Here is a 26,947-nt window from a genome sequence, read left to right as displayed (position 1 = left end):
TACATTTTATATCCTCTCTACTTCGACCATCATCAGTTATTTTACTTCCTAAATAGCAAAACTCCTTTACTACTTTAAGTGTCTCATTTCCTAATCTAATTCCCTCAGCATCACCCGATTTAATTTGACTACATTCCATTATCCTCGTTTTGCTTTTGTTAATGTTCATCTTATATCCTCCTTTCAAGACACTGTCCATTCCGTACAACTGCTCTTCCAAGTCCTTTGCCGTCTCTGACAGAATTACAATGTCATCGGCGAACCTCAAAGTTTTTACTTCGTCTCCATGAATTTTAATACCTACTCCAAATTTTTCTTTTATTTTCTTTACTGCTTGCTCTATATACAGATTGAATAACATCGGGGAGAGGCTACAACCCTGTCTCACTCCTTTCCCAACCACTGCTTCCCTTCCATGCCCCTCGACTCTTATGACTGCCATCTGGTTTCTATACAAATTGTAAATAGCCTTTCGCTCCCTGTATTTTACCCCTGCCACCTTTAGAATTTGAAAAAGAGTATTCCAATCAACATTGTCAAAAGCTTTCTCTAAGTCTACAAATGCTAGAAACGTAGGTTTGCCTTTTCTTAATCTTTCTTCTAAGATAAGTCGTAAGGTCAGTATTGCCTCACGTGTTCCAACATTTCGACGGAATCCAAACTGATCCTCCCCGAGGTCCGCATCTACCAGGTTTTCCATTCGTCTGTAAAGAATTCGCGTTAGTATTTTGCAGCCGTCGCTTATTAAACTGATAGTTCGGTAATTTTTACATCTGTCAGCATGTGCTTTCTTTGGGATTGGAATTATTACATTCTTCTTGAAGTCTGAGGGTATTTCGCCTGTCTCATACATCTTGCTCACCAGCTGGTAGAGTTTTGTCAGGACTGGTTCTCCCAAGGCCGTTAGTAGTTCTAATGGAATGTTGTCTACTCCGGGGGCCTTGTTTCGACTCAGGTCTTTCAGTGCTCTGTCAAACTCTTCACGCAGTATCGTATCTCCCATTTCGTCTTCATCTACATCCTCTTCCATTTCCATAATATTGTCCTCAAGCACATCGCCCTTGTATAAACCTTCTATATACTCCTTCCACTATTCTGCCTTCCCTTCTTTGCTTAGAACTGGATTGCCATCTGAGCTCTTGATATTCATACACGTGGTTCTCTTCCCTCCAAAGGTCTCTTTAATTTTCCTGTAGGCAGTATCTATCTTACCCCTAGTGAGATAAGCCTCTACATCCTTACATTTGTCCTCTAGCCATCCCTGCTTAGCCATTTTGCACTTCCTGTCGATCTCATTTTTGAGACGTTTGTATTCCTTTTTGCCTTCTTCATTTACTGCATTTTTATATTTTCTCCTTTCATCAATTAAATTCAATATTTCTTCTGTTACCCAAGGATTTCTAGCAGCCCTCGTCTTTGTACCTACTTTATCCTCTGCTGCCTTCACTACTTCATCCCTCAGAGCTACCCATTCTTCTTCTACTGTATTTCTTTCCCCTATTCCTGTCAATTGTTCCCTTATGCTCTCTCTGAAACTCTGTACAACCTCTGGTTCTTTCAGTTTATCCAGGTCCCATCTCCTTAATTTCCCACATTTTTGCAGTTTCTTCAGTTTTAATCTACAGGTCATAACCAATAGATTGTGGTCAGAGTCCACATCTGCCCCTGGAAATGTCTTACAACTTAAAACCTGGTTCCTAAATCTCTGTCTTACCATTATATAATCTATCTGATACCTTTTAGTATCTCCAGGGTTCTTCCACGTATACAACCTTCTTTCATGATTCTTAAACCAAGTGTTAGCTATGATTAAGTTGTGCTCTGTGCAAAATTATACTAGGCGGCTTCCTCTTTCATTTCTTAGCCCCAATCCATATTCACCTACTATGTTTCCTTCTCTCCCTTTTCCTACACTCGAATTCCAGTCACCCATTACTATTAAATTTTCGTCTCCCTTCACTATCTGAATAATTTCTTTTATTTCATCGTACATTTCTTCAATTTCTTCGTCATCTGCAGAGCTCGTTGGCATATAAACTTGTACTACTGTAGTAGGTGTGGGCTTCGTATCTATCTTGGCCACAATAATGCGTTCACTATGCTGTTTGTACTAGCTTACCCGCATTCCTATTTTCCTATTCATTATTAAACCTACTCCTGCATTCCCCCTATTTGATTTTGTGTTTATAACCATGTAGTCACCTGACCAGAAGTCTTGTTCCTCCTGCCACCGAACTTCACTAATTCCCACTATATCTAACTTTAACCTATCCATTTCCCTTTTTAAATTTTCTAACCTACCTGCCCGATTAAGGGATCTGACATTCCACGCTCCGATCCGTAGAACGCCAGTTTTCTTTCTCCTGAAAACGACATCCTCCTGAGTAGTCCCCGCCCGGAGATCCGAATGGGGGACTATTTTACCTCCGGAATATTTTACCCAAGAGGATGCCATCATCATCTAATCATACAGTACAGCTGCATGTCCTCGGGAAAAATTACGGCTGTAGTTTCCTTTTGCTTTCAGCCGTTCGCAGTACCAGCACAGCAAGGCCGTTTTGGTTAAAGTTGCAAGGCCAGATCAGTCAATCATCTAGACTGTTGCCCCTGCAACTACTGAAAAGGCTGCTGCCCCTCTTCATGAACCACACGTTTGTCTGGCCTCTCAACAGATACCCCTCCGTTGTGGTTGCACCTACGGTACGGCCATCTGTATCGCTGAGGCACGCAAGCCTCCCCACCAACGGCAAGGTCCATGGTTCATGGGGGGGATGAACTAATTAATAAGTACATATGGTTACACATTGAAGTAATGGCCACTTTGGACCAAAGAAATGCTTTTTAAAAATAAAACAAACAAGACATTTTCCTAATATGGAAAGACGAAGTAGAACAGTATTAGTCAAATGCAAAAAGTGTATGGGGGCTAAACGCGTCACTTTCCAAACCAAACCACCTATGTTTCCAATAGTGCCTAAAATATTAAAACAAATAGCTTCAACAGATTTGATGGATATTTTTTCATATTTGTCGTTTTGTAACTTACTTCTAAATATGTTACCTTGACACCATTAAAACGGGCAACAGGTCTGGCTGGCTATAAATAAAGCATTTAGACAAGATTTTCTGAGACAAGTAGGTCGAGTGGAACGAATAATTTCTGATAATGGTCCACATGTTAAAACAACACAAATTAAAACCCATCTACATATCTAAGTATAAACCTAGCGTAAATCCAGCAGAACGATCTATGAAGGACATAAGCACTTTATGCTGATTATATGCAGGCAAAAGACACAACACTTGGGGTATATACCTTAAATGCCACATAGCGCCACACTACTACTTCCAGTTATTGTACTTAAAAATATTGAACCCCAAACATAACCAGAGAAAATGTTGCATTTCCTATTGTACCACGTAGACAGCACAAACAAGTCATAGCAACAGCACTCTCCAACATCAGAAAGGCAGCCATTAAAAGAAAAAAAAGAGGAGATAGAACAGCAATAAAAAGAACATTCAAAATATACCAGAAAGTATTTGTGAAAACACACCATCTCTCCAGTAAACAGAAACACAAAATACATAGGTTTTACGCTGCATACAAAGGACCTGTCATAATTAGCTGAATTGCTCATGATAATGCTATGGAACTAATGAACCCAAAAAACAAGCAAAACCTTAGGACTTCACCATGTGAGCCATATCAAAAAGTTTGAAGATTAATTTTATTACTGGTAAATAATTAGCACAATATTTCATGATTATGTTGCAGATAAGATCGTCAGGAGAAAGAAGAATGAAGAGAGAGGAAGGTGGGAAAAAGAAAGTAGTTTCAATAATAACACCAATAGTGCCATAGATTAAGGTGGAGGGATAAAGCATAGATAATCTAACAGCATGAAATACTAAAATGCTATACACCACGACACTACACAAAAATAAAAAACGAATTTGAGGATTCTTGTAGACGTTAAGACTCAAAATATCTTAGAATTGTAACATGGAAAGGGTGCCGAAATTTGTAAAGCTTTGGAGAAGGTGTAAAACAATGCAGGTACTAGACATATGTTAGATTATTATAAGTCAAACTTTTTGTAAGAACCATTGTAAAAACTCCAGCAAGGACGAGATGCAATGACCCACAAGTTGCAATCCGAGAAGTATCAAGAAAGGAAAGGACATAATTAGCAAGACATGATTCCTACAAGGCAGAAGTGTCGATAGAAGGGAAAGAACAGCGAGACCAACAGAAAGCCCTTGTAGCCGAAGTGGGCAGTAAATAAATCTACTCCCAAGCTGAACCACAGGGTGGTGGAACCCTGCTGGGACAGAACACGGAACCACACAGTGGCAGAACTCTGCAGAGACACGACAGGACACCAAACACCAGAAGGGTCTCCAAACGCCCCAACTCTGCGGAGCAAAAAAAAAAAAAAAAAAAAAAAAAAAAAAGAAAAAAAAAACGACCCGACGAGAAGACCACTTGGACAAGTCACCAATGGCAAAAAATATGCGTAAAAGTCACACTAATGCTATTAAAAAGCACACTGATGCACGAAACTCAAGAAAACTTCCACAAAGTAAAAATGACATGCCCAAACAATTTATCAAACTGTTACTAAGAGGAGAACTTCGAAGCGGTTATCAATAAATATTTCCATATCCTGCCCAGAGAAGAACCAAGAAGCAAGTAAGGAGCAGAGAAAAAGCAGGAAGAACAGAAGTTGAAGATTCCCAAGATTGAGACCAAGAAAGAAGATGGGTGAAGAATAGACGACATACCTTCCCAAACAGTTATCCTATTGTAAACTAGTCGTCTGCAAAGTATTACAACGAAAAACGACCGCTTTCAGAGACACATAACGATGACTTTCACGCGTACAAAGCCAGTAAACCACGAGAGTCTACACTCGCAACTCCATTCCATTATGGGACCTCCACAACAGCAAAACACACTTGCAAAGCCAACAAGGAACGACGAACAAAGCTGTACAGCAAATAATTGCCCACATCCATCTCGCTCAAGTACATCACCTTCGTGCAAAAACATTCGCCAACCACATGCTAGAACATTCATAGGATTGTGTGAATGTGTGAAATCAAATTATGTGATGTAGGAATTGTGCAAAAGAAATGTGTAAAAAACTAAATAAGTTCAGCACACCAGACAGCTAATAAACTACAAAATAGCAACCATTGACTATGGACTTAAGTAAAAAATAGACTATCGATAAAAATAAGTCATTAGTTCTGAAATGGACAAAAGTAAGGCATAATAAACACTAAAACTATATCCACTTATTTTCTCCTCATAAAAATAAAAGAAAAACTATTTTACTTACTTTCCCCTTATAAAAACAAAGAATAAAAAATTATCTTGTTGGATGTTTTCCCTTTCTTTAACATTTGTACCATTTGTTAGGATAATATCTCAATACTTAAGTATGTATATTTCTTTGCCAAAGCTATTCTTGGAAATAGTTCTTACTTGTTAGTGTAACAATGTTGAAATGAGTGTCTAGAAACAAAAACATTTTACTTGTTCATGACATTTAGAAAATGTGTTAGGAACAGATTTTACTTAATTACTACATCTATAAAAACAATATTTCTAAGAAAAACAATGTGAAAGACTCCTCACTTTCGATAATAAACTCCTTAAAAAACAAACCACACACTTAAATAAAGAAAGGAAATTATTAAAAATTAATAATAGCATAAAAATATTCTTCTCTTGTCATATTTAATTATAATTTGGAAGAATATAAAAATATAAATTAGTAATACAAACTAGCATAGAACAGAATAACATGGCTGAACAGTAGGCAACAAAATATAGATAACAGAATAATTTTTGACTGACTTAGACAACGATTCAATCATTGCCTAACTTCAGTGCAAAAATTAAGTTCGAAGGGTGGTGATTTGTAAGGTGTCAGGCATATCCAACACCTTCCAAGGAAACCCTGACATGATAGGCAAATCCACTAGTATATCACATAGCTCCAAATAAATCGTGACATTAAATTAACCAAAGTACTATGAGTAACGAGTGAGCAAATGGAATACCACAGACTAACACAAGAATGCCTAAATGCATGTCATACCTTCCCACTGTGAGACGGATGCAGTTCCAAGGAGAGAAATGAGAACAGAAGCCGAGAACAGAACCGTGTTAAGCTAGAAGGCCCTACGATAAGGGACAGACACCCACGTATCCAGCTAACCGCTAGGACCACCCCCCAGCCCATGTTAAAAGCTAGAGCCCTCCAGAAGATCAGAATAGATCTTACGATAACACAAAAAGGGCCACCCTAGCCACAAGTTTTAGCGTGAGACTTTTCGCGTCTCTGTTACGTTGCAAACTATAAAACATTGCCGCACCACGAAAAGAATAACGTTTCTCATTGTAGGCAGAGCTTAAGGTTAACATTGAGACCCTGATTGGTCAGTTGAAAACACAGCCAGATAGTTTTGTAAACCAACTTTGGTAAATTGTAGTAAGGAGAAGTTAGGAGAGAGTTGCTTCCGAGACGGCGAGGTGAGCGGAGCTGTGCTGCCCGCCGCCCCCTGACGAACACCGACAAGGTAATGAACGCACGTGATGCCGCATAACAGCGCATAAAGCGTCTCTTAGAACTGCAGAAGTATCATCTGTTACACCCCCTTTTTGCGTAATACTAGTGTCGATCATCAATTAAAGCTCATGGTGTTCACATTTGCTACTTGAAGTAAAAATCTGAAATGCGATGATTTTTCTGTTGTATAATTATTGAGAAGCCACATCAGCCACTGTAATTTACAAGTTAAATAAGTAATTAAAGATCATTGAGGGTCACTGTAGACCATTTTGATAGTTTTCTCTTTTGTGAAACTTAATTTAAACCTAGATTATAGATGTGATATGGCATAAGTCATCCTTCGATCCATTGTAGAACTTGGAAACCCATTCAGGGAATATTCGTTCAAATTTTTGTTGAACGCAGTTGGTTTTTACCATCCTGTATTAAAACACTTCCTTTTATCAATAGTGCAATTTATAAACAATGTTTTGTGAGTAGAATAAAATTTCCAATGGTAAACTTAACTGCTTTTTCAATGTTATTTTACCAGGTAACTAAAATTAGGAAAGCCTTGAACCCCTTCCACTAAATTTAGTTAACATTAAGATTCTTTTGCAGGGAGTGCAGTCGAGCTGACGCTGAGATCATTTAGTATTTGGTTATATCATCGCTAGTGTCACTGAACTCTTCTGAATTCTACATGTCATGTGTGGTCTGGCGTCTCCTTACCAGCAACAGGTCCTAGGTTCAAACTAGTTAATTACCTAAAAAGCAAGCTCAGAGCGTCGTTGCGCGAAAGTGGTAGGGAGACACGATATAGAACAGACAGACACCACGCAGAATGTTAGAGCTCCATCAGTCAAACAAATCACTAACAGCTTCCATTGAAAATGCTTGAGCATTGTCCTGCAAAATAATGGTCAGGTCCTGCAGAAAGTGCCATCAGTTCTCTCTCTAAGCAGGTCGTAGGTCGTGTTCCAAAAATGAAAAAATAGGATTCATTTCATCCATTTTCTTCTTCGGCCAAGTAAAAATATTTATAGTTGATGGATAGGAATAAAAGTGGTACAACTCCTAGACAATTTAGTTAATTTCGTCGGAAACAAGAATTATGCCGATCGGTTCAGTACATTTGAAGTTACATTACCGCGCGATCAAAAACGCCATTTCGAGAAAAACGCGCTTCAAGTTTTGACTATACAGGGTGTTACAAAAAGGTACGGCCAAACTTTCAGCAAACATTCCTCACACACAAAGAAAGAAAATATGTTATGTGGACATGTGTCCGAAAACGCTTACCTTCCGTGTTAGAGCTCATTTTATTACTTCTCTTCACATCAGATTAATCATGTAATGGAAACACACAGCAACAGAATGTACCAGCGTGACTTCAAACACTTTGTTACAGGAAACGTTCAAAATGTCCTCCGTTACCGAGAATACATGCATCCACCCTCCATCGCATGGAATCCCTGATGCACTGATGCAGCCCCGGAGAATGGCGTATTGTACCACAGCCGTCCACAATACGAGCACGAAGAGTCTCTACATTTGGTACCGGGGTTGCGAAGACAAGAGCTTTCAAATGCCCCCATAAATGAAAGTCAAGAGCGTTGAGGTCAGGAGAGCGTGGAGGCCATGGAATTGGTCCGCCTCTACGACTCCATTGGTCACCGAATCTGTTGAGAAGCTTACGAACACATCGACTGAAATGTGCAGGAGCTCCATCGTGCATGAACCACATGTTGTGTCGTACTTGTAAAGGCACTTGTTCTAGCAGCGCAGATACAGTATCCCGTATGATATCATGATAACGTGCTCCATTGAGCGTAGGTGGAAGAACATGGGGCCCAATCCAGACATCACCAACAATGCCTGCTCAAATGTTCACAGAAAATCTGTGTTGATGACGTGATTGCACAATTGCGTGCGGATTCTCGTCAGCCCACACATGTTGATTGTGAAAATTTACAATTTGATCACGTTGGAATGAAGCCTCATCCATAAAGAGAACATTTGCACTGAAATGAGGATTGACACATTGTTGGATGAACCATTCGCAGAAGTGTACCCTTGGAGGTCAATCAGCTGATGGTAGTGCCTGCACACGCTGTACACGGTACGGAAACAACTGGTTCTCCCGTTGCACTCCCCATACAGTGACGTTGTCAACGTTACCTTGTACAGCAGCAACTTCCCTGACGCTGACATTAGGGTTATCGTCAACTGCACGAAGAACTGCCTCGTCTATTGCAGGTGTCCTCGTCGTTCTAGGTCTTCCCCGGTCGCGAGTCATAGGCTGGAATGTTCCGTGCTCCCTAAGACGCCGATCAATTGCTTCGAACGTCTTCCTGTCGGGACACCTTCGTTCTGGAAATCTGTCTCGTTACAAACGTACCGCGCCACGGCTATTGCCCCGTGCTAATCCATACATCAAATGGGCATCTGCCAACTCCGCATTTGTAAACGTTGCACTGTCTGCAAAACGACGGTGATAAACACTAACCTGTTGATGCTACTTACTGATGTGCTTGATCCTAGTACTGTAGAGCAATGAGTCGCATGTCAACACAAGCACCGAAATCTTTTTTTTCTCTTTATTGTAATTTTAAAACGTGTACAACAGGCAGGCTGTCAGCAGCGTTCTATGCTGCTCTTCAGCCAGAGGATACAAGATGAGAAAAAACAGAAAGATTACATATAGGTTACAGAACGGTGGGCAAGAAAACAGTTGACACAGAAAGGCAAATACGGAGCCGTTCACACTTGACGATAGTCCACACTTAAAACTGGTGATACGACGCACAAACACGGAAGACGGCGATGGCACAGGTGAACGATGGAGTGCGACGGTGAACACTGAACACTAAACACGACGGTACACACGAGACACTGATGGCGATGATCTCCGACGCGCGAAGTCCACGTAGCGTGTGCGAGTCCGGGGACCTGCCAAGAGGGGAAGAGGGGCGGTGGGGGTGGAGAGGGGAGAACAAAGACGCCAATGGCTGAGGACATGAGAGGAGGAGTAGAGGGACAGGGGAGGGCAAGCCCGGGGGAAGAGTGGGGAGAAAGGGATGAGGGAGGGAGGATGCCCAAAGGAACAGAGACAGGAAGAGGGAAGGAGGATCAAAGTTGGTAGGAGGGGTATATGGAGGGAAGGAGGACATCATCAGGGAGGGGGAGCTGGCGGAAGCCACCTCGGGAGAGGGTAAGGAGGGTAGAGAGATGGAGACCAGGTAGGACGTGGAAATACAGGCGCGGCAGTGGGCAGGGGCGGGAGAGGATGGGCGAGACAAGCGGGTGAGGAGGATCGAGTTTGCGTGAGGTCTACTGGATCCTTAGCCTCTCAAGGAAAAGGAGGAGGTGGAGGAATGGAATGAGATCATACAGGATCAGCGTGGGGGAAGGGAGACGGATGCGATAGGAGAAGCGGAGAGCATGGTGTTCAAAGATTTGGAGGGATTTGTAAAAGGTAGCGGGGGCAGAGGTCCAGGCCGGATGGGGGTAACAAAGGATAGGGCGGATGAGGGATTTATAGGTGTGGAGTATGGTGGAGGGGTCTAGACCCCACGTACGACCGGAAAGGAGCTTGAGGAGATGGAGACGGGAGTGTGCCTTGGCTTGGATTGTCCGGAGATGTGGGGTCCAGGAGAGTAGATGGTCGAGGGTGACGCCAAGGTACTTGAGGGTGGGGGTGAGGGCGATAGGACGGCCATAGACGGTGAGATAGAAATCAAGGAGGCGGAAGGAAGGGGTGGTTTTGCCTACAATGATCGCCTGGGTTTTGGAGGGATTGACCTTGAGCAACCACTGGTTGCACCAAGCGGTGAACTGGTCAAGATGGGATTGGAGAACGTGTTGGGAACGCTGCAGGGTGGGGGCAAGGGCAAGGAAGGCGGTGTCATCGGCAAACTGGAGAAGGTGGACGGTCACCGAAATCAACATTACCTTCCTTAAATTGGGCCAACTGGCGGTGAATCGAGGAAGTACAGTACATCCTGCGAAACTAAAATGAGCTCTAACGTGGAAATTAAGCGTTTCTGGACACATGTCCACATAACATCTTTTCTTTATTTGTGTGAGAGGAATGTTTCCTGAAAGTTTGGCCGTACCTTTTTGCAACACCCTGTATATAAATGCAATATTATGCAACTTACGTTCAGTCTGCTACTCCGGGTCCATAAACTAGTCCTTTCTGATGCATCTGGGTCATCCAGCGCTGTCCCAGAGCTGCTCGTACGGCCGGTGACAATAGGTTTTCGGCCGCTTGAATCCGGTGGTCGCCCGAATGCTTGGCGAACTGCGTCGAATAGAGTCCCAGGGTGACATCCATCGTTGTCATGTTCTTCAGAATTGATGAATACCTTTGGTTGAAGCTGCTCGCTCCCAGGAAAGTCCCAATCTCCACAGTCTCCGCACCGAGAAGCAAACGCTTGGGGGTCAACTTCAAAAACACATGCGTTCAAAATTTTATTTGAGTTTTGTGTGTTTCCTCCCAAGCACCGGTACAACAACTCGTCCTCCGAACGAAAAACACGGGTGCTTAAAAAACGCCGATTTCAGGCAGGTGCATTTTTTTGTTCAACCGCTAATAACAATCATTTCCGTTCCGTATTCGGAAAACCGTTTCGGGGGTGGAGTCTAAACACATTCATGGATCCAAAAACGCAATTACAAAAAATAGGATTTGAACCAAAAGATAGTAAACCTCCCATTAAGTAGTTCTATACAGGGTTGTCCATTGATCGTGTCCGGGCCAAATATCTCACGAATTAAGTGTCAAACGAAAAGACTACAAAGAACGAAACTTGTCTTGCTTGAAGGGGGAAAGCAGATGGTGCTATGGTTGGCCCGCTAGATGACGTTGCCATAGGTAAAACGGATATCAGCTGCGTCTTTTAAAATAGGAACCCCCATTTTTTATTACATGTTCGCGTAATACGTAAAGAAATATCAATGTTTTCGATGGACCACTTTTTTTACTTTGTGATAGATGGCGCTGTAATACTCACAAACATAATGTTCACAATTTTAGACGAACAGCTGGTAGGTTTTTTAAATTAAAATACAGAATATTTTATTTCGGTTGTTCCAATGTGATACATGTACCTTTGTGAACTTATCATTTCTGAGAAAGCATGCTGTTACAGTGTGATTACCTGTAAATACCATATTAATGCAATAAATGCTCAAAATGGTGTCCGTCAACCTCAATGCATTTGGCAATACGTGTAACGACATTTCTCTCAACAGCGAGGAGTTCACCTTCCGTGATGTGCGCACTTGCATTGACAATGCGCAGACGCATGTTGTCAGGCGTTGTCGGTGGTTGACGATAGCAAATATCCTTCAACTTTCCCCACAGAAAGAAATCCCGGGACCTCAGAACCGCTGAACGTGCGGGCCATGGTATGGTGCTTCGACGACCAATCTACTTGTCATGAAATCTGCTATTCAATACCGCTTCAACCACACGCTAGCTATGAGCCGGACATCCATCATGTCTGAAGTACATCGCCATTCTGTCATGCAGTGAAACATCTTGTAACAACATTGGTAGAACATTACGTAGGAAATCAGCACCATTTAGACTGCCATCGATGAAATGGGGGCCAATTATCCTTTCTCCCATAATGCCGCACCATACATTAAACCGCCAAGATCGCTGATGTTCCACGTGTCGCAGCCATCGTCGATTTTCCGTTGCCCAATACGAGTAGTGCATATTATGCCGGTTTACGTTACCGCTGTTGGTGAGTGACGTTTCGTCGCTAAATAGAAAGCGTGCAAAAAAATCTGTCATCGTCCTGTAATTTGTCTTGTGCCCAGTGGCAGAACTGTACACGACGTTCAAAGTCGTCGCCATGCAATTCCTGGTGCATAGAAGTATGGTATGGGTGCAATCAATGTTGATGTAGCTTTCTCAACACCGACGTTTCTGAGATTCCCGATTCTCGTTAATTTGTCACCTACTGATGTGTGGATTAACCGCGACAGCAGCTAAAACACCTACTTGGGCATCATCATTTGTTGCAGGTCGTGGTTGACGTTTCACATGTGGCTGAACAAGTCCTGTTTCCTTAAGTAACCTAACCATCCGGCGAACGGTCCGAACAGTTGGAGGATGTCGTCCAGGTTACCGAGCAGCATACACAGCACACACCCGTTGGGCATTCTGATCACAATAGCCTTACATCAGCACGATATCGATCTTTTCCGCAATTGGTGATCGGTCCATTTTGACACTGGTAATGTATCACGAAGCAAATACCGTCCGCACTGGCGGAATGTTACGTGATACCACGTACTTATACGTTTGTGACTATTACAGCGCCATCAATTACAAAGCGAAGAAAGTGGTCCAACTAAAACATTCATATTTCTTTACGTACTACACGAGTATGTAATACAAAAAGGGGGTTCCTATTAAAAAAAAAAAAAAGCTGTTCATATCCGTTTGACCTACGGCAGCGCCATCTAACGCGCCAACCATAGCGCCATCTGGTTTCCCCCCTTGAAGCTAGACGAGTTTCGTACTTTGTATTATTTTTGTTTGATGCTTATTTCGTGAGATATTTGGCACGGTCACTATCAATGGACTACCTGTATAATTGCTGACCAAGAATGTAGCTAAAGAAAAGGACACTATTGAGGCAACTTATTATACGTGCAAGCCCTTTTGTAGAAACTTGTTGGTTGTGTGATACATAAGAACTACATACTTACCTGTACTATTGAACTAAAAATATTATTTTCGATGCATGAATTTGACTGTAAGTGGTCAGCATTTAGCAGCCACAGCATACACACTAATTGATTTAATAGCCTGTAAATTACCCGTTTCAAGTCGTTATGATGCAGTGTTTAAATGAACCACGGAACACGCAACTAACAAACTAAGGGATAGCCAGGAAAGAAGGAATTCATTAATGACGGGCAATTAGGATCCGGGATGTCAGCAAGGAAATGGCGCAGGTGCGCTTTTAGCCAAACTGCCTGCAGCTGCGCCGGAGCTCTCAACGAGTTAGTAAAACTCAAGTTTGTGAGGAGGAAATCTACCAGGCGCAAAGTAGACGCCTTTCAGCTTTCGGGAGCCGATGAGTGCTGAATAATTATGTGCGGCGAGACGCCGGGAGTTGTGTTTCGGCTTCTGTCCGTATTAACATAAAGCTCAATGGCCGCTGGAATTTTAACAGCGTATCACGGCGGTTCGCTGACACGAGGAGCCACCGGTTTACGCCAAACGATTCGTTCCTCCCAAACTTTTCTTAGAGAATCAGCACAGTGACCTCGCAAAGGAAAGTCGAGTCTCTGCCATGAAATATTCTAGTTCTTCTCTACGCAAAGAAAATGTATGTCTATCTGTAGTAAATTAAAGGTATAAGATGCGATCAAGAAGATTCCGTTCGAAGATCGTACAGTCGAGAAACGGTGGACTAATCGGTAAAATCGCCGTAAGTGTTGAGGCAATCATACCAGCGACGCACGTGACTGAAGAATTGGATTGCTTGCGAGAATTTTACGCCATTCATATTCGTAAAAAGTATACGCACACAAAGTATCATATATCAGAGCTCTGCCTTCATCTCATTTACGAATACTTAAGTCAGTATGAGAGCTTTTTGGCAGTTAACACATGTATTATCCTCTATTATGTTATAAACAAATATTCCCATCCTGCCCTCCTCCACCTTTCAATCATAGCACTATTTAGAAAGCTGTATGATGTCGACAGATGAAAAGACTTTAAGATATAAAGCTTATGAGTTGTATCCTTGGTGTGCACTATCTTTGCTACGTGCACAGGCAGTATCTTTAGTAAATGTATTTTCGCGCCAACAGACTTGGCTCCACATATTGTCAGTGCACCTGAGCTTTTATTTGTGATACTTATTAGCACGATTGGAACATTGACAATACAGCACATGTTTAAGAAAATTTTACGATGTAATAAGTGTCGTGCTCATCTGATCTTGTGGGACTCCCGCAGTCAAAAGGCTCCATTTTGACGTCGACATGTACTCAGGTGAGATAGTCTTCTATTCTGACAGAATGTAAGTTATGTACATTTCTCACCAATTTTAATAATTACGTTACTGTCTTAATGAAACTTTTGTTTAATTATGTACATACACCCTGTGCTTTATTTTTGTATTTTTTGTGTTTACGTCACTTTTGCAGTGTAACTTGAAAATGACCCGAAGGCCGAAATTGTAATCGTAATAATAAATATTTTATACAGTCAACGGCGACTACGATGTATTTTACAAATATTATATGGCTGTGAATCCCAACCGTGAGAAGTCAATCATTTAGTAAAACACCATGTGAAGAAGTCCGTAACTGCTCAACCGCTCAGCCTCGTCCGTCGGGAATTGTCGACACTTCAGGGCTTTATCTAAGTACCGAAGGCGCGTTGATCGCATGGAGAGAGGTCAGAACTGTATGGCGAGTGTTAGTGTCATCGACTTGAGTTGACGTAGCTTCTGCATTGACATTTGCGATAAGGGAAGGTGCGTTGTCATGAAGCGGCAGCACCCCTTAGCGCACCGGTACACAACGGTGGTTTCTGGTAGATGTGCTGTGCGCCATACATGTTCTTTGTTCACCGATGGCTGTCTACCGGTGTTGGTACTTAGGCAACCAAGTAAAGAACAGAAACGTGTTGTTTGGACGCATCTGGGAATAACGTCGCCATAGTTCACGTCTCCGCATTTAACGTACGCACATCGGGAAGAAACGAATGCTATACTGTTCCCTTGCCTACATGTCGGGCGTGCACATTCTGTCCGAGTTCCGTTAGGACCGTGGTTAAGAAAAGTAAGTCATGGTTCGTGTTAACAGAATTGCTGTGTTTATTTAAAATAGACTCCACCTGAAAATGAAGATGTACTTAATTCATTAAATAACAAATTACAAGCATCAGGTATTTTTTGTGATATGTCAAAGGCATTTGATTGTGTGAACCACAACATCCTTTTAAATAAATTAGAATTCTATGGTGTCACGTGCAGTGCTGCAAAATGGTTCAAGTCATACCTCACTAACAGGAAACAAAGGGTGTCAGTGCAAGGGACTAGTGAATTAAGTCATCACTCATTATCAGAATGGGAAGACATTGCATGTGGTGTCCCACAAGGATCCATTTTAGGACCATTGCTTTTTCTTGTGTGTATTAATGATCGCTCATCAATTACACTGCCAGAAGCAGAGTTCGTTTTTCTTGTTTTTTTTTGCAGATGACCAAAGTATTGCAATAAACAATATGTAGAGTGTAGTTCTAGAAATATCTGCTAATGATATTTTCGTGGATATTGATAAACGGTTTAAAGCCAACTCACTGACATCAAACTTCGAAATGACTCACTATATACAATTCAGAACCTGTAAGAGTTTTCCACCTAGCATATGCATAAAGTATGAAGAAGAGCAGATAGAAGAGGTTGACAGTCTTAAATTCCTGGGATTACAACTTGATAATAAATTCAGTTGAGAGGAGCACACCACAGGACTGCAGAAACGCCTTAACAAATCTGTATTTCCAATTCGAGTGTTAGCAGACATTGGTAACATACACATGAAAAAGGTTGCTTACTTTGCCAACTTTCATTCCATAATGTCATATGGTATAATATTTTGGGGTAACTCTTCAAGTTAAACAAAAGTTTTCAGCGTCCAAAAGCGCGAAATATTTGTGGAATAATTCACGGACGTCCTGTAGAACAGGGTATACTAACTACTGCCTCTCAGTATATTTACTCCTCAATGAAATTTGTCCTAAATAATGTGTCTCTTTTTCCAACAAACAGCTCAGTTCATACATACAATACCAGGAACAAAAATGATCAGCACCAGAACTTAAAGGCACTTACTTTAGTTCAAAAAGGGGTCCACTACTCAGGAACACTCATCTTCAACAATTTGCCAGCAAACATTAAAAATTTTGTTACGAATAAAGATCAGTTTAAAAGAAGCTTGAAAGACTTACTAGTGGCCAACTCCTTCTACTCCATTGACGAATTTTTTAACACAAACAAATGATGTATTGTATATACTCATACTATTAGTATTGTTATTTCTGCTTAAAAAAATTGACATGTTCCACATTCACGAGCATCTCACCAGTACGGATCTATGAAATGAAAAACTAATCTAATCTAATCAATACACAGCTAAAATCGCCTTAAAAATGTTTTGAAATACACACTTTCGCCCCTTTTTTAAATTTAATTTAGTACTGCGTACAGTTTTCTTCGATGTTCTCAACTGGATCGTATTGTACTCTTTCGTGGCCAACTTCAACTCAGGGGACAACCAGAAGTCGGCTGAGCCCAAATCCGGCGAATATGGTGGGTGACCAAGGACATGATCCCCTTTGGATAGTCCGTAGACCACGGGTTAGGACCGACCTCTTCCATGGCGTTTTAATATGAACCGACTCAATGACCAGTTTGCAGGCTATAGGCCGTTGATACTCTGGTCACCCTTTGGTCTCTGCTATCCATGACTTCCTCTGTGCCCTTGGCCCTGCTGCTTGCTCAGCTGTCTTTCTCTGGGTCCCAAGTCATGTGGGCATCCCAGGGAATGAACTGGCTGGTCATTTGGCTAGATAGGCAGATACTTATTCCCCATTCCCTTTCATGATTCCAGCTGCGGATATCCGGATCTGCGTCAACTCGCTTTGCCCAAAAGTAGAATGACATTTGCGGCGCTATTGCTCTCAGTAATGAACTCTGCACGATCAAGCAGATTACTACGGTTTGGCGCTCTTCCGTCCTCTGCTCTTGGACGGAGTCAGCTGTTTTATGCCGTCTACTCATTGGTCATATCAGGCTCACCCACTGTTTCCGCTAGCGTGACGAACCACTCCGTGGAGCTAGACTGACGGTATCGCATATATTGGTGAAATATTCCCTTCTTGTGACCCTTCGTACTAGGTATAATCGTTCAGATTCATAATTTTTAATATTGGCAGACTGTTTACGGATGGTTGACCTGTTCCGCAGTTTCCTTCGTGAAAGTGGTTTTTGTTTTCGGATACATGGTTTTGCTTCACTCCTGGAGCAGGGGGAGGATGGTTGTGGTTGGGACCTCTCTTCATGATTTCTCGGTCTGGGACCCATGACCACTGTTCCGTGGAAAGACTGCTCTTTTACACCCCTGTTTCTCAAGTTTTTGGATTTGCTCTACCCTTTTATGCCTTCTTCTGTGTGTGTTTTATAGTCTGACTCCTCTGACTGGATGCGTCCACTTTTAGCGGATCCCCTCTCTTCTACGAGTAGCTTCGGTATCGCGGGACAGATGACCTCGCCGTTTATTCCCATAAGGCTGCTCAATTAATCAATAAATCAGGACTGTGATCCATGTACTGGCCAAAAATTTCACGCACCCTTCACTTCGTCTGCTGGGGCATTGTCATGGGGGAACTACCAGGCACTTGCTCTTCGATATTCAGGTCGAATCCGACGCATTCTCGTCCACATACGGTGGACAACTCAAAAAAACTTGATGCTGCCTCACTGCTCCACCGGCGTTTCCCGACAAATGTCACACACATACTGTTACATCTATGGCCAGGACGCCTGCTGCAGTGAAGCTAGCAATTTGACCTCCTACGTAGTTGTTGTTGAAACTTCACAGATTGTAACGCCACAGCACGCCACGAGATAGCATTACAGTTTGCAATTTCACAAAAGCAGCGCTAATGGAACTGGAACACAGTGTGTATACACCCGCAGCGGAATCGCGCTACGCAGCACGTACGCTGCCGCAACGCTCTCAAACGAAAACTTTTTGATTGCCGCTTTTGAGTCTTAAAGAACGCCTTCCATACACCGCACCAACATGTAAAGTCCATCGTCACGTTATTAACTCCCATTTCAGCCTTCACTCATTCACATTTACCAGCGCCGCCTTTCCGTGAACGAATTTCGACCGTACGAGATCGAATTCCATGCAGCGCCAATTTGAGAAACAGTTTGCCACGCAAGCGACATATCATCAACCTCCCGCATTCACCCTTCGCCCTTTCTTAGACGTTACTAGTATTCTGCATGGACATTCCTCTGTGACAGAAATAAATTAAAAGAACCAACAGTTAATTTCCAGTTTGACGTAGAAAACAGCCAGAATTGTTAGATAAAGTTTTTTTTATTTGATGATTAGTTTTTGGTTACCTGAACCCATCTGTATATCTTCCAAACAGACAAATGGTATATTCCGTAATCGCATGCAGACTATCTTATTATAGAATATACACGTACACAAAAGTAAAGCTTTTATAAGAACACTCGCAAAGACAAACATACTATTTACATACATACACACATACATAACTCAGCCTTATGAGAGCATGCTGGAAACTAACTATTAATTTCCATTTAAGTTAATTCGTGAGATCTTCTAAACTTTTGAATGAAACCAAAAAGACACTATTATATTTTTACAGTGGTAGAACCTGGTATCTACACTCCTGGAAATGGAAAAAAGAACACATCGACACCGGTGTGTCAGACCCACCATACTTGCTCCGGACACTGCGAGAGGGCTGTACAAGCAATGATCACACGCACGGCACAGCGGACACACCAGGAACCGCGGTGTTGGCCGTCGAATGGCGCTAGCTGCGCAGCATTTGTGCACCGCCGCCGTCAGTGTGAGCCAGTTTGCCGTGGCATACGGAGCTCCATCGCAGTCTTTAACACTGGTAGCATGCCGCGACAGCGTGGACGTGAACCGTATGTGCAGTTGACGGACTTTGAGCGAGGGCGTATAGTGGGCATGCGGGAGGCCGGGTGGACGTACCGCCGAATTGCTCAACACGTGGGGCGTGAGGTCTCCACAGTACATCGATGCTGTCGCCAGTGGTCGGCGGAAGGTGCACGTGCCCGTCGACCTGGGACCAGACCGCAGCGACGCACGGATGCACGCCAAGACCGTAGGATCCTACGCAGTGCCGTAGGGGACCGCACCGCCACTTCCCAGCAAATTAGGGACACTGTTGCTCCTGGGGTATCGGCGAGGACCATTCGCAACCGTCTCCATGAAGCTGGGCTACGGTCCCGCACACCGTTAGGCCGTCTTCCGCTCACGCCCCAACATCGTGCAGCCCGCCTCCAGTGGTATCGTGACAGGCGTGAATGGAGGGACGAATGGAGACGTGTCGTCTTCAGCGATGAGAGTCGCTTCTGCCTTGGTGCCAATGATGGTCGTATGCGTGTTTGGCGCTGTGCAGGTGAGCGCCATAATCAGGACTGCATACGACCGAGGCACACAGGGCCAACACCTGGCATCATGGTATGGGGAGCGATCTCCTACACTGGCCGTACACCTCTGGTGATCGTCGAGGGGACACTGAATAGTGCACGGTACATCCAAACCGTCATCGAACCCATCGTTCTACCATTCCTAGACCGGCAAGGGAACTTGTTGTTCCAACAGGACAATGCACGTCCGCATGTATCCCGTGCGACCCAACGTGCTCTAGAAAGTGTAAGTCAACTACCCTGGCCAGCAAGATCTCCGGATCTGTCCCCCATTGAGCATGTTTGGGACTGGATGAAGCGTCGTCTCACGCGGTCAGCACGTCCAGCACGAACGCTGCTCCAACTGAGGCGCCAGGTGGAAATGGCATGGCAAGCCGTTCCACAGGACTACATCCAGCATCTCTACGATCGTCTCCATGGGAGAATAGCAGCCTGCATTGCTGCGAAAGGTGGATATACACCGTACTAGTGCCGACATTGTGCATGCTCTGTTGCCTGTGTCTATGTGCCTGTGGTTCTGTCAGTGTAATCATGTGGTGTATCTGACCCCAGGAATGTGTCAATAAAGTTTCCTCTTCCTGGGACAATGAATTCACGGTGTTCTTATTTCAATTTCCAGGAGTGTATTAAAACTGTGGTACATCCATAATGAGCACATACCCATGTGCCTGATGATACAAGGCAACATCCAACCGGTAATGTGGAGGAAGATGGACAGATCGTGAAATCAAGAATTACGTAGAAAAGGAGGGGTATGAAAGGGAAGCAGTGGTTGGGAAGGGAGTGACACAGGGTTGTAGCCTCTCCCCAATGTTATTCAATCTGTATATTGAGGAAGCAGTGAAGGAAACAAAAGAAAAATTCGGAGTAGGTATTAAAATCCATGGAGAAGAAATAAAAACTTTGAGGTTCACCGATGACATTGTAATTCTGTCAGAGGCAGCAAAGGACTTGGAAGAGCAGTTGAACGGAATGGACAGTTTCTTGAAAAGAGGATATATGATGAACATCAACAAAATCAAAACGAGGACAATGGAATGTAGTCGAATTAAGTCGGGTGATGCTGAAGGAATTAGATTATGAAATGAGACACTTAAGGTAGTAAAGGAGTTTTGCTATTTGGGGAGCCAAATAACTGATGATGGTCGAAGTAGAGAGGATATAAAATGTAGACTGGCAATGGGAAGGAAAGCGTTTCTGAAGAAGAGAAATTTGTTAACATTGAGTATAGATTTAAGTGTCAGGAAGTCTTCTCTGAAAGTATTTGTATGGAGTGTAGCAATGTATGGAAGTGAAACATGGACGATAAATAGTTTGGACAAGAAGAGAATAGAAGCTTTAGAAATGTGGTGCTACAGAAGAATGCTGAAGATTAGATGGGAAGATCACATAACTAATGAGGAGGTATTGAATATAATTGGGGAGAAGAGAAGTTTGTGGCACAACTTGACCAGAAGAAGGGACTGGTTGGTAGGACATGTTCTGAGGCATCAAGGGATCACAAACTTAGCATTGGAGGGCAGCGTGGAGGGTAAAAATCGTAGAGGGAGACCAAGAGATGAATACACTAAGCAGAGTCAGAAGGATGTAGGTTGCAGTAAGTGCTGGAAGATGAAGAAGCTTGCACAGGATATAGTAGCATGGAGACCTGCTTCAAACCAGTCTCACGACTGAAGACTACAACAACAACAACAACAACAAGTAATTACAGCCAATAATTGATTATGAAAGCCTGTTACTCATTAAGTACCAAACTTGGAACGTTAAGTTCATGTATGATCTGGACGTTCTTTAGCTGCAGAAGTACTTTCCCTGATCTTTCGAACTAAATTTTTGATAACACTAATAAATCGTAAATCATCGCCAGAAAGGAAGTTTCTTCGTAGGTAAGTTCCCTCTTGCACGTGTAGCGATACACCCGCAATATTAAATTAATGGTAAAAGATCGCTAGAGCCTGGCAACCTTACGTTCAACAGTGGTTCTTTCAGAACTTAGTGCATGAGCCTGAGTTGGCATTGTCTCAAAAGAGTATCGTCATTCGGGTCACTCTGTGTAAAAAAAATAGGACGTAGGAAAAACAGTCGCTCTTACATTTAAGCTGGACTTTGAAGAAGGAGCAACACGTACTTCTGCGATCAGTATAGTCACCAGACACCACAGACCAACAGTTTAGGCTCCCAGTTTATAGAAGTTCAGATGAAAAGTTCACATGAATGCTGTGAAAACTGTCTGCTAGAAACGTATTTCCTATTATTTGTCACTATGTGAGCCACAGCTACGTAGCATGGCTCAGAATCAAGCTATTGACTGTTTTCATCTGCAAGGTGACTCTCATCTCTGGTTATATAGTGATGCATTTCTGCCAGATATATGTTTGAAAGCATAATCCTCCTGAGCAATAAGATGGCCAGGTGGCCAGGTACCTCGGGGACCTGGAAGAACACTTTTCGTTTTTCACTGTTTCTGCTGCTGAACACTTTCACGTGGCTTGGTCGCTGCTACTTTCGATTATCAGCAACTGCAGCAGCTGTGCCGGCCGCAGTGGCCGAGCGGTTCTAGGTGCTACAGTCTGAAGCCGAGCGACCGCTACGGTCGCAGGTTCGAATCCTGCCTCGGGCATGGATGTGTGTGATTTGCTTAGGTTAGTTAGTTTTAAGTAGCTGTACGTTCTATGAGACTGATGACTTACGTCCCGTAGTGCTTAGAGCCATTAGAACCATTTTTGAACTACAAATACGTACTTGAGACAAACACAGGAAATTAATTACATAACTTTATTTTTCGAGGTAATAATTATAATTTTATGACTATCTCTCGTACAGCGCGGGCATGGAACCTGGACGGAAATGGGTGTCAGTAGTCTGTTCGGCAGCGTTTTCAATGCTGAGCTGGTCTCCATCTTTCGTGTCATAGGGTATATCAGCTCCTGCTCAGGTGAGTCGTTCGTTATCTGTAGCGACTCCATGAGCGGTTTACGAGCTCTCGACTAGTGTTTCCCTCGCTCTCGTCTGGTGATGGCTGTCCAGGAGTCCTTGCATACTCTCGCCCGTTGTGGCCGCTCTGTGGTCTTTGTGTGGTCCTCTGGTCATGTCGGGATCCCGGGCAACGAACATGTTGACCGCCTGGCCAAACAGGTCACCAGTGAACCAACCCTGGACATTGGCCTCCCGGAGACTGATTTGCGAGCAGTCTTACGCCGCAAAGCTTTCGCGCTATGGGACGGTGAATGGCGCGGTCTGACCACCCCTGACAAACTCCGTGCCGTCAGGAGAGGACGACTGTGTGGCGGCCATCCCTGCGAGCCACTCGCAGGGACTCAGTAGTCCTTTGCCCGCTCCGCATTGGCCACACTCGCTTGACACACAGCCATTCACTGCGGCATGAGGACCCGCCACTAAGTAGCTGCGGGTCTGCTTTGACGGTGGTTCATATGTTGTCGTACTGTCCACTTGTAAGTGAACTCAGGCAGACGTTTGCGCCGCCTGATACGCTCCCTGCTCTTTTAAATGATGACACTACCATGGCAGGCTTAGTTTGCGTTTTATTCGGGCAGGGTTTTTTATCATTTAATCTGTGTGTTTGTTATGTTCTTTTCTGTTGATTCTGGCCTTTGGCCTACGGTTTTAGAGTGAGTTTTTAGTATGTTTATCGGTGGTTGGCTTTTCCTTTTTTTTCTATGGTCGGCCAACCACCTTCACACCCTGTGTGATTCTAATTTGTTTTGTCTGATCTCTGTCTGAGTCTTTTCTGTTGTTCGTTTTTTATTCTCTGTGGGTGATTCTGGTTTTATGGAAAAAGGGACCGGTGACCGTAACAGTCTAGTCCCTTTAACCCTCACAAACCAACCAACCTAGTCTGTTCGACTGGAGAGAGAGAGAGAGAGAGAGAGAGAGAGAGAGAAGAGAGAGAGAGCGGTATTGTTGCGTGGCGTGACCCGGCGCCTGCGGGCTGACCTGCCCCGCGTTTTGCATCCAATGGAAATGGGCGCGCTGCAGCCGTGGCCGGCGGCGTTCTCGCCCATCTGGCGGCGCGGCCATGGCGGGCGGCGCGGCCCTACTTACGGCCTGTTCGCACGCGACCATCTGCAATGCAAATGGCCCGACGCCGAACAGGCGCCACCGCGCCGCGCCGCCCTCGTCCGCTGCGTCTTCGCACAGTGCGCAGCCGAGCCGTCCTCCGACGGCGTGCTCAGCTGATAGCATCTCCAGCCGCTCTGTGTCAGCTACCGGACTCCGACATTAGAGGGCAACGGGGACACTGCGTGGCTTTCCAGCCATAGTGTACATGTTTTCTGTCGCAACCGATCCTAGGCCAGTTCATTTCGTCGCAAGTTTCTCAATAATTAGTCCGTTAGGGACTCTCTGCGTACGGTGTTGCATCTTTGCTCAACACCGTGTTGTGATCCTCAGTTCTGAAAGGACGTTTCTGCCGGACATGTGTGGCCAAGCGGAAGGAAAAATAATGTATAACGTTACGTCGGCGACACGCTCACTAGATCTGAAGTGGAAACCCACATTTCTACAGCTATGTACTACTCAGGAGATCACTGTGAACGGTAGGCGGTGCTTAGGATTGTTCCTCGTCTCAGTGTTTCTTCTCGATCCAGTTGCACGTGGAACGTGGGAAGAGCACATCCGTGCTGTAAGTGGTCTTACCTGATATTCGAGGTCCACACTGGAGCTATGCTTCGACGGCTTTATTATATTCCTAGATATTTCACTCAATACTACTCCTCAAAACTCTTTAAGCAGGCTTTCCCTGGCTGCCTGGCGTCTATCCACGGGCGTCTAGCAGTCCAAATTTCGCAACATCTCCGTGAAGCTCCCTCGTGAGTCGCACAAACCTGAGACCATTCGTATCGCTGTTATTCGTATAGGTTGAATATCTCTCGTCACCCCTTGCGGTACCACTTCAGCAGTATTTAAGACTGTACCTCAAGTGGTTTGTAACCATTGTGTAGGACTTCGTACATAACAGTAAGGAGAGGTGGAGTGCTGTAGCCGGCCGGTGTAGCCGTGCGGTTCTAGGCGCTGCAATCTGGAACCTCGCAACCGCTATGGTCGCAGGTTCGAATGAGGCCTCGGACATGGATGCGTGTGATGTCCTTAGGTTGGTTAGGTGCAAGTAGTTCTAAGTTCTACGGGACTCATGGCCTGAGAAGTTAAGTCCCATAGTGCTCAGAGCCACTTTTTGGAGTGCTGTAGCAACTGTCGTCGTAGGAAAGCTGGACCAAAGCAGAAATAATCAGCGAACAAGTCAACACAGTACACAGAAGATTTACTTAATTCATCAAGCGCTTGAAGACTCACTAGAAATAATTTAGCAACAAATAAGTCCAGCTCTCACTGTTAACACGGACGAACCACCCTCAACTAAAGCACAACAGTGGTTTCCAAGCAACAACTAGGTGGTGTCTGCATAGCATAATGTAGCAAAGAGGCTACAAGTGCGAGTTGGCTGTGTGACTGTTGCAGCCGTCCTGTGTTGCGGCAGAAGGGGGCGCTCGTGATTTTGGGCAGCTGGGGTGTGGCTCAGTGGGCATGCATCATTGGGTCTGCCAGATCCTGCACGACTCCTATCGGCGTCTCAAGGAAATCTGCAATTCCGTTGCCAGCTTTCACGCCTGTGGGGTGGTATCGCTACGTGATACCACAGTAAACAATCTCCTTTACACACTGAGTGCATATTCCCAGTATTCTGCTAACGGACCAAACTCTGGCACCTGCCGTATGTACATCTGAGCCTCAGATACCATACCATTACATATTCACACAAATTGTTATGTCCAGGTATTTCCGTGATTTCAATGATTTGAGTTGTGACGCATCAGTGTAGTATTCATAGGTTACAACTTTACTGTTTGCTGTGAAGTTCTCACTTTTACATTCTTAACGTTTTTTCATCATTACTCCACCATAGATATCTACATCACGTGCTTAGAATCTGAAGGTAATGTGTCAAGGTGCCGCAAAGTGTTCCCCACTGCTGAGCCAACAGCCCAGTGATGCACTGCTCTGCCATTTCATTCAGTAAACCCACACACGAGGTGCATATCAGTCATCTCCTCATAAGGAAATCTGTCGATATTGCTGTGTATCACTGTTAACGCACAACTAACTCTGCCTGGAAAAATCTGAGTTAGAAGACAGCAGTTATTGATTCAACTCTGAGGCCGAAGAGTAATGTGGACATTACTGTTCTCAACACCGAGTGCTGCGAGTGAACTGAAGATACACACAAGGCACACATCATACACCCCAGGCATTAACAGGTTTTGGAGGATTATTCAGTGCTATAGAGATGCAAAGATAAATAGGGCCACAAAATCATACGAAATGCAGTTACTCTGTAGGTAGCAACCGGAGACCACTAGTTCACTGTAGCAATGTACTCAGAAAGTACCCTCGAACAACATCCAGATTTTGCCGGAGTACGGATTCACCATGCGCAGTATACGTAATGAAACAGATCCATACGTTCTTTCAAAAACAAATGAATAAATAAAAAAAATCTGACAGTTGAAGTTAAAAAAGGTGAAGTTCTTTTGTAAGAAAATTTCCAAAATCTTTATAAATTTTGTCGTAACTACCTACCTATATGACCACAAGAGTGTGGACATCAGACGAGAGAAGAGTCCATCTAATTCTCTTCTCATATGCTTATTTCGTCCGCTACTCGTGGTCTCGCGGTAGCGTTCTCGCTTTCGGAGCACAGGGTCCAGCGTTCGATTCCCGGTGGGGTCAAGGATTTTTCTTGCCTCGAGATGAGTGGGTATTGTTGTGTCGTCCTCATTATCATCATTCATCGCCATGATGGTCGGAGGAAGGCGATGGCAAACCACCTCCACCAGGACCTCGCCTAGTCGGCGGTGCGGGTCTCCCGCATCGTTCCACTACACTCCGTCACGGAGTATGGGACTTCAGCATCATCATGCTCATTTCATTCTCACACAGAAACCCCCTCCCCCCCCTCTCCCCCAGCCTTCAGTTTTTTCTGGAGTCGAATTCCCAATTATAAAACAGATTCAAATTACATTTAAGATTTGTTGGAAATCGCTAAGGGCTCTCATTATCCAGCACTCGATGAGAGTGTTGTGGGTAACTGGCTCT

The sequence above is a fragment of the Schistocerca gregaria genome, chromosome 5, assembly GCF_023897955.1.
Source record: "Schistocerca gregaria isolate iqSchGreg1 chromosome 5, iqSchGreg1.2, whole genome shotgun sequence".
Lineage (NCBI taxonomy): Eukaryota > Metazoa > Arthropoda > Insecta > Orthoptera > Acrididae > Schistocerca > Schistocerca gregaria.
Note: the sequence above shows the minus strand (reverse complement) of the source record.